Source organism: Amblyomma maculatum, chromosome 8, assembly GCF_055883805.1.
Source record: "Amblyomma maculatum isolate TAMU_Amacu chromosome 8, ASM5588380v1, whole genome shotgun sequence".
Lineage (NCBI taxonomy): Eukaryota > Metazoa > Arthropoda > Arachnida > Ixodida > Ixodidae > Amblyomma > Amblyomma maculatum.
In genome coordinates this window covers 24724682-24751846 of record NC_139351.1, presented here as the reverse complement: position 1 = coordinate 24751846, position 27165 = coordinate 24724682, and the positions used below count along the sequence as shown (strand labels likewise).

Below are 27165 nucleotides of genomic sequence, written 5' to 3'. Positions count from 1 at the left end.
AAGAAGATAGTGCATCATTGAAACAAACTTCAGCCAGTGCTTATATTGTTTTTCAGATATGTAGTCATTCAGCACGACAGGGGAAAAGAACAACATCCAGTTCTTCCATTCTGACGCCTTCCATTCTTTGATGTCAGACAGAGACCTAGGTAACCTAGAGATTTCCCATATAGGGGTCAAGCTCAACAGTAGCCTATTTGCATCGTCAATGTGCTGACGCAGTCTGAAATAGCGACAGCGCTTTGACTTCAGCCACATAAACAAAGTGCTTCTAACAAAACCTAAGCAGACTGAGTGCATATAGTCTACTGCAAACCCTGCTCCAAATGTAAAAAAAGCAAGCATTGTTAAGACACTTGTCCCTTTAATGCCGCAGCTTGCTTGCTGATTAGACCTTGCCTTCCTGGCATGGTCAATAAATCAATTGTGTGTCCTCAGCTTGGCTGTTAAAGTAGCTGGTGGATACACATGGCAGAATCCATTACATTTTGGCACAACTTGGCCAGGGTCCTCACACCAAGCACATCCACTGGCCCCATTAAATTGCGTCATGTTCATCATTTCACACCTCGCAATGCTGTCTACTGAACACGGGCCAGGGAATGCTTTAGACAGCCGAACATTTCCATCCCTGTCGTGCCATGTGATTCCCTCCGCAGACAACTCATTCATAACTTTCACAAACGGAATCAAAAAAGTGTTCATGACAGGTTTACAGGAGCCTGTCCACAGGCCTGCCAACAGAAGCTTTTCAATTCTGTGCTTGTATGGGAGCTCATTCACCATAACTAGCAGTGGCCACATGCTCAGATTAGAACTCTCAAAGAGGGGGACGCCATCAGTGTTGAAGGTAAGTGTGACGTCCCCATCAGACAAGGACAATTTGTGATAGTGCATGCTCTGCGTAATATCTCCCACATCATATGAAACTGCAGGCACATCAGTTCTCTGCACTGCAGACTCAAGTAGCTGTCGAAGCTGACTTTTGAGGTCCATGACCAGGAAGAAGGAAGAAGACTTCAGGAGGTCCTCATACGTGTGTAACAGATTACACTTGTTACATGTAACGTCTCCAGTCGCCTCGCCTACGTATTCTTTGCAAGCACTACAGTAGAAGTGCTTTTTGTACTCTTTCTCACAAGCAACAAAATGCCTAAAGAAGGCGTACTTTGATGCCGGGTATGTCACCCCTGAAGGCAAGTGGGCACCAATGAGTCGTATCAGGCTCTCTGTTGCCTCCTTGGAGTATTCATGGCGCAAGCTGTGAGCCATGACCATCAGCAAGCTTTCTGCTAGCGTCAGGTGTGATCCTGGAAACAGCAGATCATCCTAAAATGAGAAACAGTAGACAACACTTTAGGTGCCACACCAATTGAGGCCATGAAACAAATGAGCACACAAAATGCCCCTGTCACATATTAAACATACTTAAAGGTAAATATTTTTATTGAATGCTAATTTCATAAGAGGGATGAAAAATAGCAGCCTTTATAGTGGATAAATGCTTTACTAGTGCAGATCATTCAACAGCTAAGCTGTACACTTCTGACAGCTGGTATCTAATATGCTACCCCTCTTTTTCATGCCGTAGAACCTATTCAGTATTAAAAAGCAAGCTTACCAGTTCACCAGTCCGTTCGTCAGACGAGGCCTCGCGACTCTCGGGTTCACACGGATCAAGGTCGCTCTCATCAGGTGTTGAACTGCCGTCAACATCATCCGATGAGACATCGTCGGACGAATCATCTTCCAGAGACTCGCAAGGATGTGAGTGGCTATACGCAGTCTCCTCAGGAAATGGACTGGATCCAGGATCTGTAATGCCGGCTTTTTGTTTTCCATCGCTTGCACAAGTGCTCCTTTCATCACCCGATTCATTTGAGTCACTATCAGCTTGAGAGGCTGGTGGCGCGCCAAGTAATTCCCGCTTCTTAAATCTGTACTTTGAACGAGGTGGAACTTCGGTGCACGAGTCCCATAAATATCTGCTGTACTGCCTCTTTCGAGGCATGACCTCGATCGGCGACCTAAGCAGACCGTATCACGCAGAACGTGTAGAACCGATGCTTCTTCACCTCGACTAGAGATTTGAAACAAAGTACGCCGAAGAAGTTACAACACAGCACACTGCAAAGCCTTCCCGCAACTCACAAGAAAAAAAAAGATTCGGCGTTGTACACACGATGCAAGGACTAGAGAATGGCAAAATATGTAGGCTAAAGAGAGACTAGTTCGGTAAATGTGCAGCAACAAGCCCACAAACCCACTTTTAATCGTTTTCGATCGCAGCGCCACTAATAATATATGCGTGTGGACGCCTTTTTTTCCTAAATTGCTGTTGGTAACCAAGCTGCGGAAAAAAAAATAAATACATTGTTTTTTATCCACGAGATATGAGCAAAAAGTTTTTATCAATTTATTTGCATGTGCACTCGTTTAACTGGTCAACGCGTTTAAGCGCATGCGACTTTAGCGCTGTCGCATCGTTCGCATGTGATTTGGCTGTGTTATGAGTGGCACTACTGGCGATCATACTGTGAGTTGTGTGCGGTGCGCGTGTGGCCCTGAGACGTTGAGAGCTCACGTGGGATTTGTCTGAAACACGCACCGAAAGCACGTGCAAGGATGTCAGCTTCCGATATTCCGCACATATTAGTCAAATGAGTGGCGGAAGCCAAATGGGATGTTTATCCAGTTACCGCGATTAGTGACCCGGCGGTTGGCCTCCGTCTCCTCACCGAAGAGAGCTATATAAATGAGATTCAAGGCTCCATACTGAACGTGCGATGGAAGGATGGCGAGCCGGCAGCTCCAGCAGAGCTTCTTGAGCTTGGTAAGTATTTTTCCTTGTGTTCATGCATGTGCATTTTTGGCCCTTTGTGGACGTTGTAGCGCTTACGTATTGTCTCTGATAGGTAAACTCCGTGTCGTGGCGAAGAAAAGGGACAGAATAGCAACCGCATATTTGCTGGACAATAATGGCGGCAGCTCCGAGGGAGCAACGGCGACCGTAAGTATATCTTGTTTTAAGCCCTGTGGTCATAATCGTTGTTTGCTTGAGTGAGCGTCGTATTTTTTTTTTCATTCACATTAATGGTGGCTGGCTTGAACATTTGCAGCACGGAGTGGTATGACCAGAACTGAGAGTGAATTATGTGGCTTTGGCCAGTGATATTGCCTTGTGTTTGAGTGTTAATTGCAGCACGGGCACATAGGCGCACACCGCGGCCTTGGTCGTGACAGCTTCTTTGTGTCGTTCGTCCTGTCCCCTAAGGTCGCGAAATTGAGTTTTGACCGCGATGGCTGCATTACTGTGGAGGCGACTTGCAAAAACGGCCATTTTCTGTGTTATGTCAGTGTAATTCGGTAAGGTATCCGCGTTCAAATTAATATGCAGGCCGCCAATGCGCCGTCTCGCACGGGCAGTTTCGGATATTGTGGGCATATTCAAGGACGTAGTCAGTCAGTAATCATACCAACGGTTTTGATTTTACTGGAAGCAATATTCCAGTTGCTTTTAATATTTTTATACTGAATTCTCTGGGGTTGCGATGTTTTTTTTCTGCATAGCTATGACGAGCCTATGAGAATGTGATGAGGCTGTGTGGCATTTCCAGTTCTGTAGTTCCATATTTGCATACATACAGGTTTAGCTGTTGCTTTCAAAATCCCACTGTTCAAGCTAGGGATCAACCTACATGGGGCTCACATCCAGTAAAAGGCACAGGACTAGCTTTAAGCTAAGAAAAATAAAGGACACTTTTGCTGAAAGGCTTGAATTCTGCCTCCTTGAACCTCATAAATGACAGCAGTTTCTGCTAATGTTAATGCGCAGGGGTTTCACATCTACCTTCTTTTGAGAGCCACACAAGAGGTTTTCAAAAAAGGCGAAGGCAAGGATACAGAACCCCACTGCAGTGTGAAGACATCAAGTGGATACTTTCGCGTCATTGTCATAAAACCAAACCTGTCGCCCTGTCACTTGGTGAGCAATTTATTACATGGGCATTTTCAACAGCAGTCCAGTTGACGGTCAGTTGGAATGAATGGCACACCGGTGCATGCATTGCACTTTTAACTAATCAAAGGATTATTAATTACTCGCATGTGGTGGGATCACGTGACTCAGACATTTAGTTGAGCATGATCCGAGTTTCACGACAAGCTTCGTGTGACTGCAACCGACTGAAATTCATTCCAAGGTCAGTCGAGAAGCTGAACTGTCACTTAACTGAACAGCAGTTGAAACTGCCAATGTGACATGGGTGTAATGCCTTCTCTTTCCAAATATGGACGACCGTTCTTGGTGTTAGCATTCGTTCTAGCCACCACTTCATGCACAGGTGTAATAAAAAAAATATTAAGAGCTTTTCGAGCCCCGCCTTTACAGGTGGGATGCGACAGTGTTAATAACCCCAGTTGGCCAGCTCTCCTTGTGGATCCTTGGGCATATGCATAGACTTTGCTTCTCACTTTACTACTACTCTCTTAATTTGTTCCTCTGTTATCACACACACACATACCCTTTAGCAACAAGAAGATAAATGAAGGGGAAATGAGGATGCTCGTTATAATACATCAAGTAAAGAAGCCAACAGTCGGCGAGGCCAAGAAAAGCATTGGGGATTGTAATTTGTCTTTTTTGTTAAATTTTTACTTCTGTAATCGCATAATTTAGTAATGTAGTCTGTTCAGGGGAAAGATAATTAAACGCAAAGTAGAAGAAAAAACAATGTGCCGATGGTGGGAACCGAACCCACGACCTCCGAATATCGCGTCCGGTGCTCTTCCAACTGAGCTACATCGGCCGCTGTCCCCCCTGGCTCTTTCTTGGGTATTAATGTTGTCTGTATACGAACCTTGACAGTGTTCAACAGCGCCACCCTCAACCATCGCGGCTGACGTGGAACGCCCTGTGTTACCACCAGCGTCACGTAGAACGTGATCAAGAGAGAGGGCGAAAGCTGTACTAGAACCCTCTTATGCTACCTATGGCTTCAAGACTGCCAGAACCGAGACCCCCGTTAGCTACAAGAAGATAAATGAAGGGGAAATGAGGGTGCTCGTTATAATACATGAAGGAAAGAAGCCAACAGTCGGCGAGGCTCCTTGATCACGTTCTATGTGACGCTGGTGGTGACACAGGGCGTTCCACGTCAGCCGCGATGGTTGAGGGTGGCGCTGGTGAACACTCTCAAGGTTCGTATACAGACAACATTAATACCCAAGAAAGTAGCAGGGGGGACAGCGGCCGACATAGTTCAGTTGGAAGAGCACCGGACGCGATATTCGGAGGTCGTGGGTTCGGTTCCCACCATCGGCATGTTTTTTCTTCTACTTTGCGTTTAATTATCTTTCCCCTGAACAGACTACATTACTAATTTATGCGATCATAGAAGTAAAAATTAAAAAAAAAAGACAAATCACAATCCCCAATGCTCTCCTTGGCCTCGCCGACTGTTGGCTTCTTTCCTTCATACCCTTTAGCAATTATATTTGAAAGGCCATCCTACATAGAAATAAAGCCCTGTTGAACCAAGGCATTCAAATGTGCCCGCATGGCCTAAGGGTAACATGTCTGATTCAGAATTCAAGAGTCCTGAAAGGCTGATTCTGATCTCACCCACCATTGTGAAAGGAAAGGCTCGAATTGACAGCTCCTGCCAAATCAGTCATGTCGGGGGCACATATCAGATGAGCCTGCGATTTATCAGTACCCAGACATTCCAGCCACCTGCAACCACAGAGCCATGCCCGATAAGTGCTGGATTTGTTTTTTGAGAATAGGGAATTAATTCGCTATCGCATTAAAATCTGAGTGGCAGTTGAACAAGCGGGCACACCTTTCTGGTGGCGCACTTCTCACTGTGTAAGCTGGAGCCCCAGTACATGATGCTCTGCGGACCTTTGTTGCATATTGTGGGAATGAGTTTCTGGGAGTCTGTTAACCAACACGACATTCCACCATTTTAACGTGGTAGTGTCCCATTCTCCAGGAAATCTGGCATTGGTGCTGTGAGCAAAAAGCAATGGGCATGACAGGTGGTAGCTGCAGCAGACATGGCTGAGCACTGATTGGTCATAGGGTTGAGTGACATGAAGGCTTTGGCAGGAGCTGCCAACTCAAGCGGAATCGAACTCTTCAGGAACCTTGCAGATTGAGTCGGGCATGCTACTGCAGGTACGTTCATATGGCTTTGTTAAGCAGGGCCTTATATCCACGTTGGCTGGTCTCGAAAGCTCAATTTATGGCCTATTAATGACTTTGAGGCCGGAAAAAGTCATGAATGCTTTTCTGCACCACGCTGCGCTTCTGTGCTAACAGGTCCGCCTGAATTTCAGCGAGAGTCGTAGTGTCACCGTAAGCCGACGAAAGGGTTGAGACTACTTACATCAGCTCAGCTTGCATCGGCTGTGCTGCTGCAGGTGAGTCGTCGTCGCTCTCAAACTTCGCAAGTACTTCGCGAATAATTTCTGCATCTGTGAGTCCAGCGCACAGTTTCAACTCTTGGTACACGTCTGTGAACTCTGAAAACAAGGCGCTCAATGGAATTTTGACAGTACGAAGGCCGTCAATTAGCTGCTCACTGCCTGACAGCTGCTTGACGATGCTCTCCTCGTCCAAGGCAGCCGACTCGTCATTCAGCACAAATCCTGCATGACGGAAGCAATTGCGCAGCGTTGTGGGTGGCACCGACTTCCACGCACAGATGAACAGGCAATCGAAGCGATCAAGCTAAAAGAAAAAAAAAGCACTCCGGCAGCGAGCAGCGACGTTCTGGAAGCTGAAGCTGCTAGGCAAATAATGTAGCCTCAATCCAGCGTCAGTTTAGCTGAGGAGCGGCACACCACACAAGGCCAGCATCAGTTTTGAGGCTATCGGAGGAAAAGAGAAACAAACAAAATGTCGGCCACACCGCTCAAAATGTGTGGCAGTTGGCGCGGCTGATGCTTGGAATGTCTGAAAAATTGAATAGCCTTCCCTAGAGCGTCCGAAATTTTGAGAGGCACAGTACATTGACTTTATAAGGTATGTCCTGGGGCCGGGAAAAAGACCCAAATAATCAAGCATGTCCGAAAAATTGGGTGTCTGAAAAATCAGTTGTCGACTGTGTGTGTATATATATATCGGGCATTAATAGTGAAGTTGAGCGTGCAAGGCAGTGCAAGTTGACTCAGATTGGTAGCCCCCCTTTCTTGGCTTGGAGATCTCAAAAGGTAATATTTTGAAGGTAAAAACACAGTGCAAATGGGGACAAAGCATGGTAAATGTAAGACACAAGCACCGTGTTTTATACACGAGTACTGAGTGTGCGTTGTAGCCTGCAACACTGAGCTCTGAAAGGCTGCTACGCAACACCTCTCTTCTCTGCTCATATAAACGGTACTTTCACCTATCTGCTTTTGCTGTCCCTGCAGTTCCTACATTATTACACTTTCTCATTTGTTAATTTCAGAACAACACATGTGGCTGCGAAGGCAGGCTCAAAGAGCTTGAAGCTGAACTGCAGAGAGTCACAGCCGAAAGAGACGAACTACGAAAACGGCTTGAGGAAGCTGAAAAAGCTGCCGGTAAGCCAGAAAATGATACCTGTACCTTCAGTATGGTGTATGTGGTCATTTAGTATGCAGCATACATTGTACAGCATCACTCAGTATGAAAGGGAAAAAGTTTGAGCATTCAACAAATTATTACAGGGTAATTGAGTGTGATAAGCAGACTTATCCTGGTTTGCTAGTTAGAATTTTTCTTGGTTCTTTTAGACTTTAATAGAGAAATAATGAATGATTTTGTTTTATTTGTGAACTGGCCACTCCCTTTCATGCGGAGCGATCCTGTGTATGTAGTAGTTTTTTGACTACATGATGAGTTGGTTACAGGGAAACAGCTAACAGTAGACAAAGTGTTCCTGTTACACGCAGTAAACAAGAAATGGAGAAAGTCCATGAAAAGTATTGTGCACAGATTGTGGAGACTGAGCATTGAACTGGCCACAAGGCCTATCTATAGTCTGACACAACTCGAGTCAGGTAAAATTGCTTTTGAAGGAAAGGACATTCAGCCAATGGCATCAAGTATTTGTCGCGAGATTGACTTTATTCTTAATAAGCCGAGGTTAATCCTCTTGCACATGGGCTGCATGCAGCCAGTAGAGCGCTAATGTGGCCCGCTGGTCTAAAAATTTCAGGCTTTGTTCTGAAAGCATGGGCCAGTTTCATAATTCAGATTTAAGAGCAGACTTATTTTTTATTGATTTATTTGAGTGCGTACAAGTCGCCTCACTGGGCATTGGAGTACGAGGGTACGCAAAGGGAGAGGCAAAAGCACTGGAAATAGATGTGCAGTACATTCACATTAAAAAAAAGACCCAGCAACAATTCAGCTTAGAACAGTAAAACACACTTGGGAAAAGTTGTGCAAGTCATAAAAAAGTTAAAATACATATATAGCGGAAAAGTAGCATGCAAAAGCTCCCTGTTGAAAAGAAGAGCAGTCAATAGCTTATGGTGCATGGCACACTGATGCATCAGTTAGTCCCCGTAAATGTGTTTTAAGAGTGGCTGGAAACCTGTTGTCATCTAATGAAACTATTGCATTTGGGAGGCTGTTCCATTCACTTATTGTATGTGGGAAAAAAGCTGATTTAAATACAGATGTCCGACAGGCAATTTCGCATGTTTTACGGATATGGTCTCGTCTATGGGAAATGTATGTGGGGGGTGCAAGGTAAGCATCACGGTCAATGCAATTTTTTTTGTTCATGATGTCGTTTAAGAAGACTAATCTGAAGAAGGTGCGACGGAGCTAAGGGAATCCGATCCTAAATGCTTTAACGCACCGGCACTGCTGTGAAGATCATAAATGTTTAAAATGAAACGTGCTGCATGATTCTGTATCGCTTCAAGTTTCTTGATAAGGACTTTAGTAGCTGGATCCCACACTACCGTTGCATGTTCTAAAATTGAGCGCACGTTTGAGATATATAGAACTTCTTTCATGTCATTTAGAACGTTACGAAAATTTCTTTAAATGAAGTTGAGTACACGACCAGCCTTCATTGCTATGTAATCAACATGCTTGTTCCAGGTTAAATTATGAGAAAAATAAACGCCTAGGTACTTAACATCTTGATATGTGGCTTTTGATGACTATTTAAAAAGTAACTACTCAACATGTACCTTTTTTCGGCTAAAACGAATATGGCAGCATTTTTTAGGATTTAGAGTCATATTCCATTTACAGCACCATGCTATGATCCAGTTGAGGTCTGTTTGTAGATCGTTTGTATCTTCCCTATTTTCTATATTTCTATACAATATGCAATCATCTGCATATAGTCTAATTGTAGAAGCTATACCTGAAGTCCGAAATCAACTAAAAGACCTCGTCCCCACATGCTATGCTTTATTTATGAAAATCAAAAGAGGCATTGGCCACTTAATCTGCATAAACTTAAAACGAATGTCAGCTGCATTGACAACCCTGCCGTGACAACCTTACACATAATTGCAATCTTTATTGCATGCACTTTCCACATGACACTGGCTATTTATTCCTTATGGCTTGTCACCCTAGATGGACAGTCAGCTGACATGCCAGAATCAAAAGACTTGACATCAATTTAATTGTTTTACCATGCTGGCGCCAGCTGTCAGTCAGCTGTTAGCATCAAGTTGCTGAAAAAAACATTAACTTATGCATTTAATGAGTGAGAAAAAGGATGTGTATCATACCATCTTTTCTGTTAAAGCTCTTCCGTTATTTTGATTTATATAAACGCCTGGCGTAGACCGTCACTCATGTTTCCTTCATGTCTTGCAGAGCCAGGCCGTATGGTCAAGAAGCTTAAGAAGGCCTTAGCAGAATGCCATAAGACCAATGAAGAGCCCCAGGTTGTACCAGCTGCAAAAGTATGTAACCTCGATTTGACTTGGCCACTCCTGGCTGCATGGCTGTGTTTCAGTGGAACTGAGATGCAAGATGTTCTTGTACTGTGTGATGTCAGTGAATATTCAAGGACCGATAGTTACCTAAGCTATTCTCAGCACTCTGCTATGCTATCCCTCATAATCCAGTAAAACCTCTTTACAAGAGACAATCAAGGGACACGAAAAAGATCTCTTTTAAGCAAGGTCTCTTGTAACCAAAAATTCTAAAGGCACTGTGTTGATCACTTTATTGCACAAATGCATTCACATGCATTAACAGGAAATTGTTCAAGAAAGCTTAGTCTTTCATACTAGCGTATCTTTTTGTGAGTGCAGAGTGTATTCCTTCTTGTTCTTCTTATACTGGCTTTATCAATTAGTTGATAATGTACCATTAAAGGGGATATGTTCTATGCATTGCATATTTTTCCGAAGTCCATTTGCTCTTCAGAATTTCTGCTTTCAGTATCTTGAGATTGTTCATTATTTGCAGACTCATTTTGTCCATCAGTGTTACCCTTCTTCGATAGCCTCCTTAGTTGCCTCTAATCTTTCAGCTAGGGGTTATTTGTACCTGGTGAGTTTTTGCTCAGTACAAGTTTACTTTCCTGCGCCTGTGCAGTGGTGAGCAGGCTTGCCTATAGTGCACTGACAGTGCTGTGTGGAGCAAGTCAGTGACATGTAACGTTAGGCGATCAGTTTCAGTTATGCATCCTGTGGTCATGCGTGGCAGACCAGAGGGATGCCTGCTCATCGCTTCCTTGTCCAGCCTCCATTTTTTGCAAGTACCGTTCGAGCTGCTAGGGCGTCACCATGCTGCTGTGTTTCTTGAGTGCAACGAGGCGGCCAGGCAACCAAGCAAGCACGAGTGACAGTAGATTGACGTGCGTTCCTGCATAAGTACCACTCGTCGCTCCTGTGCTTTTGCGTGGAGGAAGTCATCTCTACAGATGCCAAATTCGCTGTCCCTTGTAGATAACTCAGAGTAAGGACACGCCATCAAATTGCCTACAACGGAGTGTATGGCCGAAACGTTACATGGAACAAGACGAAAACAGAACCAAATAACCAATTAGACCCATTTTTCGCACTCTTAGCCTGGTGGATGTTCTTAAATCTCTCGATCATCCGCTATCACTTGCATTTGCTTTTTAAGCTAGTGATCACTCAATACCAGTTGCACTTCCTTGCCTAGCTGCTTCGGGATTTGCGCAAAACGCTGGCTTTCAGGCCACTGTTACAATCGTTAAGCATGTACCTGGCGGCATGAAGTGCGAGCACTGAGTGGAAATGAGGCGCCGAGAACCCACGAGCAGGCACTGCTTTAATTTGGCTACGCATGCACATGGGGCGCATAACTCAAACACAGGGACTCATGTTGGGTGGCACTGACCTCCGCAGAGCACCGTCGGCACGCTGTAAACAAGGCTGCTCACCGTCATATACTCTGGGTGATACCAGCTATGTGAGAAATACATAAAAATTTCTTGTAGATGTGCTAATCTTGCATAGCCATGTGTACAGCTTTTCTCTAAAGAATAGGTTCTAAAACCTGGTTCCACAGGCTGCTCTCTTGAGTTTCTGTGACCTCCCGCTAAACTTCCCCTCCTCCCCAGTGCCCCTGTCCGATTTGTTGCTATGCTGGCACACCAGACACAGTGCATGGTGTGTTGAAACCCATTTCAGAGAATTAGATCTTATACTAGCGCATTCCTTAGTTTCATGCTGTCAGCATAGGCATCATCCTCAGCACAGACCTTGGCATCACCCCAAGATGCTGCATGCCAGCAGCAGCGGTGGCCTGGCAAACTGTGCAGCATACTAAGTCGCTCAGTCATTTTTTTTATATATATCGAAAAGTTTGCCATTAGGCATAGTGAAAAGGGAGTAGGGAGTAGGAGGAAGCTAGAAGAAAGAGTGTAGACAGGTCTTCCTTAAATCGCTTAAGTTGCCGATAAACTGGCTGTTTAGCATCTACTTCCTGTAGTCATAGTCAAGGTCCCACCGCAGGCCTACTTTCCGTAGGTAACACTGTCTAACGGATGCCGTAGCTGGGCAGGTACACAATAGATGCTTCACATTGCACAGTTCTGGTGAAGCACCACAATGCGGGCACTTTTCGGTCACTTGAAAGCATTCGTCACGCCACCGATGACGCACAAAAGGGGTCAGAGCCGCTCCTGCCCGAATCCGGTGCACAGATACCGCCTCCTCTAGAGTGAGATTACGGGGTAGAGGGTATGAACACGGGGTAATTAGAGCGCGTGTTTGCTGGCGCAAAGGTTCTTTCTCGGAAACATGGGACATGAGTGGCTCTGGGGGAAGAGGGGAAGGTGGCGGGATGTCTGATGTGCCAAGGTGTGTCATTTTATCCACATGGATATTATGTAGATCGTGAGCATGACCGCGATTCCAGTGTATACACACAGGACAGGGGTATTTTTGCAAAGCTGGTGAACCGATTGTGTAATTTTGAATGTGCGCTGAACAGCCTTGAACTGCTTATGGATGGCTAGGAAGTCAGTGTAAATATGAACAGTATCAAATGTGGGTTTGAGTGGGAGGGAACTAATTGTGTTGTGTATCGCCTGAAGCTCGCTCCAATGCAAGGAGGGTGCCTGTATCCATGCTATACGTTGCGCGAGAGTTAGGATGGGGATGGGAGGCACTACGCTGTGAGTGATGCATCGGTGTATATTACGCACCCTGGAGGCAAATTCGCGGCTGGGGAGCGTCTGTAAGTTGACAGTACTACGACCAAGGAGGAAGAGTGTGTAAGCGATGGAGCTGAAGTGACATTTTTCGTGCTCTGCTTGTCTTACACTGGTTATAAGTTCAGCTAATGTATTAAGTTGGATGTACTCTTGCTATCTTGTCTTACACCAATACCCATTCTGCAAGTCGCTCAGTTACCATACATATATCTGGAATGGTGACGCAAAGGTGCAGAGGGTCATATGGCTCATCAAGAGACACTTGTTTGGGTAGGTTCCCTGGTGTGCACATGGGGACTGAAGATATTTGAAGGCACAAACCCCATAGCAGAGTTAATTTAGTCAAGATGAGACAGAAATGTGTGCACGTGTAGTTTAAGTGAGAACCAGGCATATAATAAAAAGCAGGTTTCCAAACTTAAGAAAACGAAAAGAAGTCACAAAATTATATCATTAGGTGTTGATGCACAAGCAACATCACCTGATTGTGATAATTGTGCATAGACACCAACTAGCCCAACTTTATACCTGATTGTGACATTGGAAGCAGCAGGGAGGGGAGGGAGGTCCTTGGCACATATTAATGGCTGTTAGTGTTCCTTGAGGTAAGAAGGTTAATAGTTTGTGAGCCCCTGCTCTAAAACTTGCCGACAAGAGGTTAGACTGTAAGCTATTTAGTGACTTAGTAATACTTTTGCAGCCTTTGTGGAAGTCGAAAGCTGGGGAGGGAGAGGACCAGAGTTCCTCTATGCTTCAAAATATTTGGACTGTACCTAGTCAGATGAGCCACAAGGCTTGTGTTGCCGTCTGTGTCAGCGAAAGAAAGCAACTTTTTTTTTTAACCTGTGTTCAGCTTTGTGTCATTTGCCATTAAGGCACTCGTAAGATATGCAGGGCAGATAACCGTCACTGTTTTCTGTACTGATGGCAGCTTTTTTGTGAATTGTTGTGCTTGCAGGTAGACATTGGAAACGGAGTTGTTGTGGATAAACCACTCCTGGAGCGCCTGGAGCGCAGCTCTGGACACACCAGTGCTGGCAAATTTGCCAAGACACTTTTGCGCCAGGTGTTCGCACCTGATGAACTCAAAGGAAAGTCTCTGTATGGTATTCGAAACAATGTACAGAAAGACCGTCCGTGTAAAGAGGCCCTGGACCCGGTGCATCTGGAAGCTGTCATACGTAAGTTACTGCATGATTATGCCTCGTACACAAATATAATAAAAACATGAATAAAGAGGGGGGAAATGCTGGCAACTAACTGTTGAAATCTATTTATAGATCTGCTTATGCACTTAATTTGCAAAGTAGCCAATTAGCTTGCATAAATGAGTGCTCTTTGGCATTGTTATGACCGACATCATTGGCAGTGTTGTGGTGGAGGCCGCTGTGTTCATAGCTGAGTGTGTGGCAGCAGAACTTTGAAGGGACACTGCGATGGTTTTCAAATGTGCTAGTAATCTATATTTTTGAAGTAGGTTATTTGTTGATCATGTCTGTGAAATTATTTTTTCGATTACACAAAAAACACCTGCACAATCGCGGACTGAAAACGCGCAATTCAAATCTCTCGCGACTGCTACAGAGAAAAGCAGAGAGGGAAACCTCGCTCCTCCGTCCGTTGTGATGTCGCTTTGCAGAGGCATTCAGAGTCACCCGAGGGAGCTTTTGGCATTCGCTGTTGTCTGGCAGGCTTTGTGGGCATACCAAACTTGTCAACTGAGTGTTGTGTGCCTGATGCAACACTGATCTGCATGCGTTCGGATGCACAAGCAGCTGTGGCCGCGACGAGGTCGTCTTTCATCATTTTTTGCAATGTCAAAGGCTTGCTGCGCTATGTGATGCTGCTGAGAAGAGATAAATTTAAGGTGACTAAGAAAACATTCTACTCGAAGCATTTTCGTGACTGTGACTACATACAGTTTGTTCCTAATGCAATTTCTATAGGGCTTTGTCAAAAAGGCATGGCTGAACCATGACGTAGTTCCTTCCATTTCCTCACACAAAAGAGTTGTGCTAGTCACCATTTCCAAGAACCACGCTTATTGAAGGAAGAAAGGGGAGACAAGGCATGCACTTCTGACTGTAGTTCCATTACTTTCTGAATATTCAGGTCTCATTCGTATGTGAACCGTCACGTTTAGTGTTGATTGCGATCTGTTCAGAGTGCAATCTCATGGTGGGATGGGCAGACAGCACTTGCGTGTGGTTGTAACTGTGTGTTTTTTTTTTTTTTTGTTCAAAGGTGTGCTTAGCGGCTTCTTCGCTAAACATCGGACAACTAACTAGCCGCACGCGCTTATTGCTAAACATCAGACAAATCATCAGCCACACGTGCTGATGATCCTTTGCAAACGAGCAGATGATTAAGGAGAGCCCACTGTTGTGTCGCAGCTAGGTAGTGACAGCTTTAAGAGATCGTTTCCAGCATGGCACGTGCTTGATATGTTTGTGGGACACCTATGGGAGTGTTATTAGAAGGTAAAGTGTGTACCACTAAGCTGAGTATGGGTGCATTTAAGTATGGAGCGCACTGAGCGACGTTTCCTTCAATGCGTCCAAGCAGCAATAATTGAAGTTGTTCATATATTGCCTCGTGATTTTGCACCTGTTGCTGCCTCATTTTACATAGTTCTGTCTTGTTTGGGAATGCAAATGAAATTAGAAAGGAAACCGATGAGGCTCTTGTAAGAAAACATTTAATATGGTCTCCAGCACAAAAGCTCCGTCAATGCCTCGCGTGCATCGCTGAGCTGGGCAACAGCACTCTGCTTACAGTTCATTTGTCTGGTGGAAGCTGTGTACTGCTTCACCCTTTTTTCACAACAATGACTTCTGGCGGGGCGGGAGGCCTGAGACGGAAGTAGTCTGCTACTGCATTGTTTGCTTCCCTTCTTTCTCAGAAATATGCACACCGAGGTTTTCTTGAGGGCTATGTAGATTCTGATAATTACACACACTACTTTTCAAAATGCCTTACTCTATACCGCAGCAAGATTTCATGCAAAGCCTGTGCTCCTCACAATGGAAGTGCTGCATCGTTTATGGGCCCATCTGGTACGGATACATGTGGTGAAAAACCCAATGGTCATTCGAAGCTACTGATGCGGCTCGATGGTCATTTGAGCCGCATCAGTAGCTTCCCCGGTCCTCAAAATGTGCGATGTTTTGGCCAATCACAGGCGGCGGCACAACCCGTGGTGAGGCCCATTGCGAAGGCTCCGTATTTCTGCTGGAAAAAGGCTATTTCTGCATTTTCTGGCCGATTTTAGTCTGATATTTGAGTTCGCAGCATGAAAAACTGTGGGTTTCTGCTTAAAGCCTGGTTTTTGCACAAAGTACTGCAGTGTCCTAACAACCTCTTCATCTGTTTACAGCTGCAGATCATTGGACTCTTGTGGACTGTGTCATCACATAATGAAAACATGCCGAGTTCTGAGCAGCAGTTTGTTCATCTCTTGTGGGGGTGAATTTCGCACTGCATAACACAATAACAAACTTAGTCTTTGTAAGAAACAGGACTACAGTTCAAATGTACATGCATCTTCCGGGCGTTCTGCAGAGGAAAATGTTTAATGAGGCAAAGAGAAAAGGTGTTCTGGTCTATGCTTTAGTAACATTTTTCGCGATGTATGCTGTGTGTTGAATTATAGACGTGTGAATCATGCACATTGGTCATTCATGACTGTTTCATTGCTTGTTTAGCAAAATGCATCTGAGTAAAATCCACAACAGTCTGACCTAGCCATTATGCTACAGTTGTGTTTCGCCACTTGGGCCAGGATATTTTCAACAGTAAGGTGTTACTTGGCATTCAGAGGGAGATGCACTGTATTTTAGCAATCTTTCTGTCTCCGAGAAGTTCGTTGCATGTGCAGGTGCCACATAGTATTGACGGTCTCACATAGGTTAAAGGACGTGTATGGCGCTACAAGTCCTGCGTTGATATCCTTACATTGTCTCATACATTTTCTGTGCACTTGCTCAAGGAAAGTAAGACATTTCATTTTGCTATTTTTTTCAGCGTTCACATCGGCTGCTATCAGCCATGTCAAGAACTGCTTGGCATCATTTCTGGCTCGAGAAGTTTGTGAATAAAGGTTGGTCAGTGCCGAAATTGTTTGCTTCACTCGCAGGTGCAGACATTTCAAAAAGTACTAAGCTTACCTGATTGATTGCCAATGTGCACAACTAAAAGTCAACAGATGAATCACATGTTGCTTTTAAGTTTGTATTCAGTCTATAATCAACAGGAAATCAACACAAAATGCATTGCCACGTGCACAACTGAAAGTCAGCACATGAACAACACGTTGCTTTTAGGTTTGTATTCAGTTTATAATCAACGGAAAATCAACACAAAATGGATTTTCCAGACCCAACTGAAAGTCAACACATGAACCACATGTTGATTTTTAGTTTGTATTCAGTGTGTAATCAACAGAAAATCAACACGAAAATTTACAACGGTATTTCAACTGAAACACATAGGCCAATTTTCAACACATGCTCAATGTTCATCAACAAAAATGCCACAGAATATCCACAGCTTTTAAACAGTGCTTATTGAGGCAACTTCACAAAAATTCCACAGAACTTCAACACCAGTTTTTGTAAGGGCATGATCAGATGGTCTGGCTCTTCAAAGCGAGCGGGCATTTTAGATGCGCGGACCACTGCCTTGATACATCACAGTCCGCGGGGGCGGCGCTAAGTCAGCCGCTTCGTTTAGAAAGCGGTAGATGCACTTCGACTACAGATGGCCGGTGTGTTTTGAACATTTGTTGGCGCCGCTACTCATTTGTATCTCGATGTCCACCTGCTCGAAATCCGTTAGGTGCCGCCGCAAATATGCGCCATTTGCGGGTAGCACCCTTAAACGTCGAGGGAACCACTGATCTGGCCATTGTCAAATCAGGTTGGATAGCAAATTTGAAGTTCAGACTAAGTCAAATTTTGAGGCTCCAGTTTGCCAAATTTTCCGGTTGATCACATGAATTTGGTGGTCGTCACTGAGTTTACCATAGTTAAGAATTAATATACCTATTAGTAGTTGTCGAATAACTCCGTAGTGAGCTTACTTTGGGCGGACAGCTGCGGCAATATTCGGTATACCGGCACTTTCCGCCCCCTGGTCATATTACTTCAGACATCTTATAGTAGCGCGAACAAAAACACACAAGACAGGGTACAGGACGAGCGCTATCCTGTACCCTGTCTACGAAATACCATTGTCTACGAGATACCATTTGTCTTGTGGAAAGGTGTATGTAGGCCAGACTGGACGCTGCGTGAACGATCGTGCACGGGAACATGACTTATCATTAACAACGGGGGAAGGTTCTAATTTGGCTAAGCATTGCGTGTCCTGTAGGGGTTGCCAGCCTCGGCTGTATGAGATTAGGATTCTAGGCAAGAGCCGCAATTCACTCGCACGTGAAATCATGGAAGCGCACTTTATAAAGATAAGAGGGACTGACTGTATCAGTGAGTCTTCTGTAGTGCTCTACAGCAGTGAGGTATCTTTCCTCGATAATATGATCTGAAATGAGTATTCCATTGTCCACTGTTTGTAACCTGCTTCGGACGACCTGTCTTTGGTATTAGTGGCGTTTTTATATTTTTATATATAGATTTCTTACCTTGTTTAATTTTGACTGCTTTTGCTTCGTATACATGACACTGCCTTTGCTAAGAGATATTGACTGCTATTGCTACAATTTTTTTAGTTACCCTTGGGTTTGGTTTTTTACTTTGGTCTTACCTTGTTGGTTTTTTGTTAAAATGCTTTTGTTACCTTGTTGTTTGTTCTGGTGTTTTACGGCTTTTTGTTAGACTGCTTTTGCTTTGCTATGGACACTGCTTTTGCTACGAGGGATTGACTGCTATTGCCTTTTTGCTAGTTACCTTTGGTTATTACCTTGTTGTAAGCTCTAATTTTTACGTTTTTAGTTTTGACTGCTTTTGCTTCAAGTCTTCGACCTGCTTTGCTACGTTTGACTGGTGTTAAGATCTGTATCGTTTATTTATCGCTTCCTTGTTGCGTTTATTCACACATGCCTAGGCTTGTCATTGATGAATTTTGATACCGGGTGGGGTGAGTGCGATTGGGGCTATGAACACCTGAGTGGCCGAGGGTTTAAATATACGTTCCTATTTCCTTTCAATAAACAGTTGGCAGTTAGCGCTCGTCCTGTACCCTGTCTTGTGTGTTTTTGTTCGCGCTACTATAGGATGTCTGAAGTACTGCACCAACTAGGCCGACAACACATCTTACTGGTCATATTAATGTCCAAGCATTCACAGTAACTGTAATAAACGAAACCGAATCTGCGCCGTCACATCGAGTTCGAGCATATTTCTTCGGCAGCGAGATAAAAATGAATCCCGGCAGCAACATAATTTCAAAACAAAAACTGCGCTGGCATCTGCGGCGTAAATGCCTTTGCTGCTGTCTGAGTGAAGCAGCCTAAATATAGCGCCGCCCACGCGTGCTCTGCTATCAAAGAAGCAGTCGGCGCCCCTCAAATGCCCGCTCGGTTTGAAGAGCGCGACCGTCCGATCACGATCTTCATTACCGCGACAGTGATGGTGGGACATATGACAAGGCATGCGGAACAAAGGGAGGGTAACGCATTCGGAGGGTGTGCAGATGGGCGCCACAATTTCCTGCTTTCGGCCGGCTCAGCTAGGCGGCGCTGACCTTCAGTTGTTTTCTTGGGCTGGGCGCTCCGCTCACCTTTGTCTGCACCTGTACATTCAGATAATCCTGCTTGAGTTCATTGTACATGGCCTTGCATACATCCTTTACAGTCAGTGGGACTGTGTTATGTTTACTTCGAAACAACCATTTTATGACAACTTGACTGTCTCCTGAAAAAAGGGTTACAGAGCCACAAAATAATTGATCTATTCAGAGAACAGCTAACAAGAACAAGAAACAATTCCGTGGTTCAGAAAAAGGCTGCCGTCGCTCATGAAAAAGACGGACACATAGACGCAGGGTTGCGTGCATTGGGGGTAGTTTACATCGGGTAAGTGCTACGCCGCACGAGGTAACATAAAATAATCTTTCGTGGCAGTTTTCTAGCCGCAGCCAATCCAGTAGGTTGCTCATTTTATACTAGGAACTGAGCTGTAGCGATGTTGCGCAAGGCAATGACCAGTCGTTCTTGCAGCAGGAAAAGCCAGAGGAAAATTCTTGTCTTTTCCTACGATCACCGGTCTCACTCCAGCTAAAAGATCTTCAAAGGAGGAGGTAATCATCTGTATCCATGGTCGATATCCTTCTGCATCCTCTAGGGCCAACTCTCGCATTAAATCCTCAAAAGCACCTTGTTCAGGTGCCTTTCGCCACCAGTCCATCGTCCATGTGGATCGTGCCTTCTGGGACGGGGATTTCTCGTCCGAGTCAGAATTGACGGCGCAATATAGAAGCAATGCTGCGGCTGCAGCAGCCGCTCATTGCGATAGTTCATCCGCCATCTTGCCAAAACGCACGAGTGGTACGCAAAGCAGAGGGCTCCCTTTTATAGGTATGCACAAGCAGCTGTCGCTAACTGAGGAGAGTAGTCGAGTGTCCTATCAGGGAGTCGACGCAGCAGCGGAGCAGGGCCGGCAAAACTTGTTTTTCCGAAACATGACGCCAGCCAAAGCACGCGCCTTGCAGTGATTGATTGTCGGTGCCTGTAAAGATATTTGGAAAATAGTTTCTTTTTGTCGTATTGTCGTCCGCCGCGGAGAAATGGGTGTCTAGCAAATGAGCGTGCGCACGCAGGTGAGTAGCCGGTTGTCGAGGCCGTAGGCTGGTGTTGCACCCGCCGAGAGACGCACTTCCCTTCCATTCCGCGTCCCATTCTTGTGGGTAAATGGGTGCGCATTTATCCCGTGTGCGGCTTTCAGAAAGGCCCCTTGTCTGACACTACACGTTTATCTCCCGTGTTTCTAGCGTCGGTACCGTATTCTGTGGCCGATCTGTTAGCGCGATTGCAAGCACATATTCTGCACGGAGGCCGGCAAAGGATTTTGTGTACATGATGCCGTCCCCAGGAACGTCCGCTATCATGACGGGCGGTGAGAGGCCATTCTTGTGGTGTATGGAATGTGTCAGCGTGAGCTCACAGATAGATCATTTCAAGAGATCGCTACAAAGTTAGAATTGCATTTCACCGGTTATAGACCGTTTTCGCGGCGAGGAGGAAAATAGCCTCGAACCGGAACGCGCTGCGCGGCTCCTCCTGTCTGGTATGTGGAGACGCGGGGATAGCAGCGGGGGCGGCAGGGCATTCTACGGAGAAAGCGCACACGTTGCAGTCTTTTGCACACGGAGTGTATTGAATAGCCGCAAAGTATCTAAGCCGATTAGCTGACGTGAGCGACGTGCTTTCTTTCCCTGTTCCTTCTTCTTTCGCCCCTTTCTTTCCTTCATTTCCCTGATCGTTTTATTTCCGCCGGCTGTAGTTTAGCTGCTAAGAGCTGCCGCGGTTAACGCAATCTTTTTTTTTTCACTGAGTTGTTTGCATTAACAAAAAAATAACAACCAAAAGGAGATGATTAACAGAAGATAAAAGATTAAGAGCGGGGGTATGGGCGTGTGTTACTCCACACTGTTCCACTTGCAACTCACTCAATTAGGCGAAGACGAGCAGCTTCTGAATTTCAAGCCCCAACCGAAAATGTTTCGCTTTGGCAGCCTTTCGTGTGAGTTCCGAACACTGCATTTGTAGTGTAGGGACCGGAAAAACTGAATACCCGTGCAACAACGGCAGACTTTGGGCAACAAGCGGATGATATTCCTTGCGGCAAATATTTACGAGATGCTGCCAGGTAAAGAAGAACTATTTCGATTCAGTCACCTGAGGTTAATGCAAGTATGAAAGAACCTGTCCCACTTGAAGACAACGATATACTAGGGTAATAAATTGGTTGTCAACTTATTTAGTGAAACAGCGCTACAATATTTTTTTTTCTAAAACATGCATCTCGTAAAAGTTTGCTGCCGATAATAAATGGGAACATGATCATAGGAATAGCAGCGATTGCTTGCAGTAAGCAAACCTTGCGACGAAAAATTGACTACATAATTGCTGACAAAAGCAACTTTCGATGAGGTCATTATGGGAGATAATTTAAGGTCTCTATTCCATAGGTATCATTTGTCCATTTTATCTTGTATTTTAATGTCAGCATGACGGCAGCGTCAGACAAACGCAACTAACGCCCAGTCAGAGAAATTGCAGGATAGTAGCTTCCGCTGTTGACAAGTCATCGCCACTCCTCGAATATACCGGCAAACAGGTGGTTGAGTCATGTAGGCAATGCTGAAATGTGAGTGCCTGGTAGTGGACGCTTGAACACCCTGCCTGATTGTCACCCAACAAAAGTAGCCAGGGTAGAGTAAATGGATCCGAAATGGATAATGGATACTTAAGAATAGAATCCCAGTGGAGGTGTGGGAACATCCGCAGTAGCCGCTCAAGCAGTAAAGAGTATATGAATGATCGGTTGACCGAACACATCTAGCGCGATTAGCATTGCTCCTAAACGTGACATAAAACGGCTACATTCGCTTTCTTTCTTTCCTCAAATTGTTACGGTAAGCCGTCTCTAAAAATCATTTAAGAATAAAAAGTAGATCGAAAGCTGCCATCACTGCCAGTGGTGCGCCGCCGCCTCTCTGAGCCACATAAAAGTTACACACTAATTGTAATCAGGCTTGTAGCCTTCAGCCGACCTGATCAGGAGCATAATTTTTTGTCATTTCGGACCGAATGACTTCGCTGCTACTGAGAACTTTTTTTTCTTTCAGCTAGGTACTTTCAGAAAGCGAAAATTTGCACGCGAAAGCTCCAAAATGCCGATTTCCGCTACTTGTCGCCTGTTCCGCGGATGGGACCCCACATACCAGCATGGCGGTTCACAACTCGGCCGCTAGATGGCGCCACATACACAAAATGGCAGCGTCCATGATAAAACGGTCTATAGCGTTAGGGGAACGCGTCCCCTTCCTCTGCTTTTAGAACAGCGGTGATAGCGGTCACTTAACGTTGCGCGCATGCAGCGCCATGATGGCTTAAAAGAAAAACTTGCGGAAAAAATATCTTGATATACATGCTGCTCTGTTTTCATTACATTAATAAACACTAAGTAAATCATATTAAGTTACATATAAAGCTCAAATACATGTACAAAGTAATACATTTTTTCTTTTGAATTTTTAAACCGAGTCGAAATAGACCGAGACTATCCACGCTGGGAATCGCCGTTAGCCGTTTCTTGTTTCTTGCGTTCGTCTTGTCTGTGCAAGTCTGCGCGTTCGCCGTCTTCTGTAAGCACTTTTTTGTGGCTTTCCAACGATTCCCAAGTTTAGGCGATCGCAGGCAGATTTACTTTGCGACCAGCTGCTATATCTAGACCTCAGCTGGAATGATTTGGAGGACCTTTTTCTTCGGTACCGGGAGCCCGCGCCGCGACGCTATGCTTGGTACAACGGATTTCCGGACGTGGATTGCCTGGACGAAGAGTAGTTTCGGCGGATGTTCCGTTTCGACAAGGAGCATTTTGGCGCACTGAAGATATCGCTGCTTGTACCCGATACCATCCTCAGTAGCCAAGGCGTCAAGGTGTCTGGTAAAGAAGCGTTGCTCATGGGTCTACGCCGGTTGGCATACCCGAATCGGTTGTGGGACTTAGAGCCCATCTTCGGCCGGCATTGCTCGACAACCGAATAGGGAGGACACATTGCTCGACAATGTCGAGCATTGTGTCCTCCCTATTCGGCCACAGTGAGGCCACCTTCGGTCATCTTCTGGACCTGAGGAGGCACGATTGGCTGCAACCGGCGGACGTGGCTCGTTTTTCTGAGATGCGTACACGTCAAGCAAGACGAGTTTCATTCCGCAGCCCAATAAAAAAAATGTTTTGGCTGATTTTTGATATCGCAGACAACTGCATAATAGCAGAGAGTGTCTGCTGATAAATAGGGGTTCAGTGCACACTGTGTGTCTCAAATCGTAACGGAACCAATTATTACTTTACGGACTTATAACTCGTACGATAGTCCGAAATCAGTTTTGGGAATATTGCATACCAGTGACGGCACGGAAGCGTATCTCATGTACCGTCTTTGCCAAAAGTAACCAGGCTGGAGGGTGTGCTCCTCAACCATGTTTAGAGCCCTTGATTTACCTCAAAAGGCAGAAAATGGTCTTAAGAGATAAGATAGAGTGGCTTTCGCTCCGTACAGGTGACTAAGAATTGGGGATGTCCTAACGCTGAACTATAGGGCTAAGGAGCGAACCACGCAGCCTGGTTACTTTTGGCAAACACGGCACACACACACACACACACAAAAAGAAAGGGATGTTCTATTTTCATTGCAGGCAGTTCATCGCAGAGCTGCCCCTCTCACCAACTGTTGGGGGTTTGTGGATGGCAGTGCCAGACCCATCTGCAGGCCTACCAAAAATCAGAAAATCAATTTTTTCTGGACATAAACGACTGCATGTCATTAAATAACAGGCCATTATGTGTGCAAATGGCATTGTGTGCGACCTGGATGGACCTTACCCTGGGCACAGGCATGATGCTGGTGAGTGAAGCGGATCCAAGTTTACGATATAACAAATTTATATATACTCACTTGCCAGTTATATCAAAGCTTGGAACAAAATTTCGCATTACTGAGAAAATTTTTTTTTGAAACATTGAGAAAACGTAATGCAATGTTATATTAGGCAAAGCAAACAAGCCCATGGTTAAGAAAAGTAGCAAGTGAAATAACCAAATTGCTAGCACGCTGATAATGTACCAATGCAGGAGTGTGCACTTAACAAATGGCGTGTGGTACATATTTGGGGGCCCAGTCTGTCACACGCTGTGCTCGCAGGCTCTGAAGACATTCAGCTTCTTAGCAGCATTGACCTGTAAGTCCCTGCAATGGGTGGAATATATGAATATTAAACATATACAAAAGGCAGCAATTACTGTAGTTGAGAACACAATAGAAAATTCACATGATAGTGTTAAAAATCTCCATTCCTCAGAAAATCTGGCATCGGTGTTGTTGGCGTTGCGAGTGAAAAAACACAGGCAAGGATTTTGGCAGGTATTGGCAGGTAACATGGCCATGCACTGACTGGGCGTTGGGTTGTGTGATGTCACAAGACCACATGACATGGGCCAGTTTGGCAGGCACTGCCATCTCGGGTTTCATCTTCAAGATAGAAGGGTGAGATCAGAATTCAGCCTTCCAAGAATCTTGAGGTAGACACGCTACCCCTGGGCCACACAGGCACATTTTTACGGCTTGGTTAAATCAGCAACATTTTTTTTTCAGGGATAGTGAGTTCTTGTTTTCCAAGTGGCATTCTTTTTAGCGTGACAGATAAGGGGTACAAGACATAGCGCCTGTCTTGTCCCATTTATGTGTTGCGCTAAAAATAATTCCACTTTGAGAAAGCTTGGCTAAAATGGGGATTTATATTTACAGGACTCCTTGAATTTGCTGCACTTTCTGCACTAGATCGCAAAAGTGTCATGCCGGTGCCGAGCCAGTTCTTCCGACGCGAGTGCAGCCTGGCACTAGCACTCTCGGTGGAGCGGCCAAATCGAGTGCAAACGTTCAGAAACGGTAGTCTGTTCTGGGTGTGTGTGTTTGTCAAGATTCTGACAGTTCTATTGAATGCTGTACATTTGTTCAAAATGACGCATCTCGCTTGTCAGCGGCCATATGAAACTTGTCAATTCCAAAGTGATAAGTTAAGAATTTGACTCCATCCTTTCTGTTGCATTGTGCAGTGGTGAAGGCCAGCCGAGTCTTGGACTTAGAATTCAAGGTTATTTAGGCTGTCACTGTTAAACTCACGCTCATTGCTGGTGGGCGGTGGCCACGGAGTGACGGTGACAGCCTGTGGTGTGGGCAGACTTAACAAGTGAAGGCATGGGCTAACTCTGCACGATGACCTCAGAACCAGCCACTACTGTAAGCAGAGATGCCACTCAAGCTGCCACATGCTGAATGCTCAAGCATTCAGGAAAAAAAGGAATGTGTCGCTGCCAAGTCATCACGGACGTTTTGATCGCCCACAAAAACAGTTGTGATGGCCAGTAAGGTTAAAGCTGGACAATTTTAACTTACGCGCACATTATCCCCGTCACAATTGTGCTTGAAATAATGTGATGTAACTTTATGCCTCTAGTGGGTATGGTGCACGTGATGGCCTGCCAGGGATGAATGGCTGAACTCCTACTATACCACTGCTACATATCAGCATTAGGTCGTAATAAAAACTACTGAATGCAGCTTTCTACGCTGCACAAGCTGCAGAGTGAGTTTTCATCATAGCCATTCACTCCGAAGGAAGAAACCACGAAACAAGAGTGCCATCACTCAGCCATTTGCACTTTTTCGTTATATTCTTGTAGTGTCCTACACTAAAATGCATAAAGTTGGACGTCTGGTTGGGGCAGTAGAGATTTTGTTCACGCGCCTATCCATGGTAACGGCACTAAAATACATGGGCCCCAATCAGCACATGTGCATTTTCCTCTTGTCCATTGTCCAGATGAGTTTCCATATTAACCAGGCATAAATACATTTAAAAAGATTTGTCCCCAGAAAAATTGTCCATAATTTAAGTAGTCTATATTAACGAAGGTTGTATTAACAAAGCAGGACTGCAGATGTCACGAAAAATAATTTGTTCATTGTATATTAAAGCTGGCATATTGTTGAATATAATCAGTTAGAAGGCATCATGCCAGGTTATGCAAAGATCTCTTTTGTATCAACAAGATCATGCCAGCGCAAAATCAGTACAACGTCTCTCGTAACCCGAGTTGCTTTGCGACCTTCAACCCGATAGACCAAACCAAACCTTATATTTTTGCTTGCTTACATGCAACAGCAGTGAGTGCTACATGTTCATTACTACAAAACAGAAGCCTACTGCAGAATGTTGTTTCTATTAGGCACCCACGTTGGTGACAGCAAATAAACGTCCGAGCAGAATGTTTTTTCTCGTGACTCGAGCTCGACCAATGAAAATAAAATCTGTGCGCTTTGCTTCAACATTTCCCACATTTGTTGTTCAAACGCTTTGATTATTCAGTACTGTTTTGCATTTTGCAGGTATCCTGCGTGACAGTGGGCTCTATGAAAAGCTGTTGGATCTGGTCCAAGGTTCGATCTTCACAATCTATGGGGACCCAGCCTACTCCCTGCGTCCTCTCCTTATGCTGCCATATGCAGGTGCTGCACTCAGCCAGCAACAACAGCTGTTTAACAGTTCCATGAGCACTGTTCGTCAAGCCGTTGAGTGGGGGTTTGAGAAAACTGTCAGCCTTTTGCATTCTTGGATTACAAGAAAAATCACAAGTTGTTACTGCAAAATGTTCCTAAAATGTATAAGGTGGCAACCATACTTGCCAACTGTCGCACATGTTTGTATGACAGCCAAATCAGTGATTTCTTTGGTTTTCGCCCGCAAACTCTGCAGGAGTATTTAAAGCCAGCTACCTGA

The 27165-nt window shown here is 45.0% G+C and overlaps 1 pseudogene; it reads left to right on the top strand.

Annotated features, from left to right (window-relative positions):
* Positions 1-2794: 2794 nt before the first annotated feature.
* On the top strand, positions 2795-27165 carry LOC146180739 (uncharacterized; annotated as a pseudogene).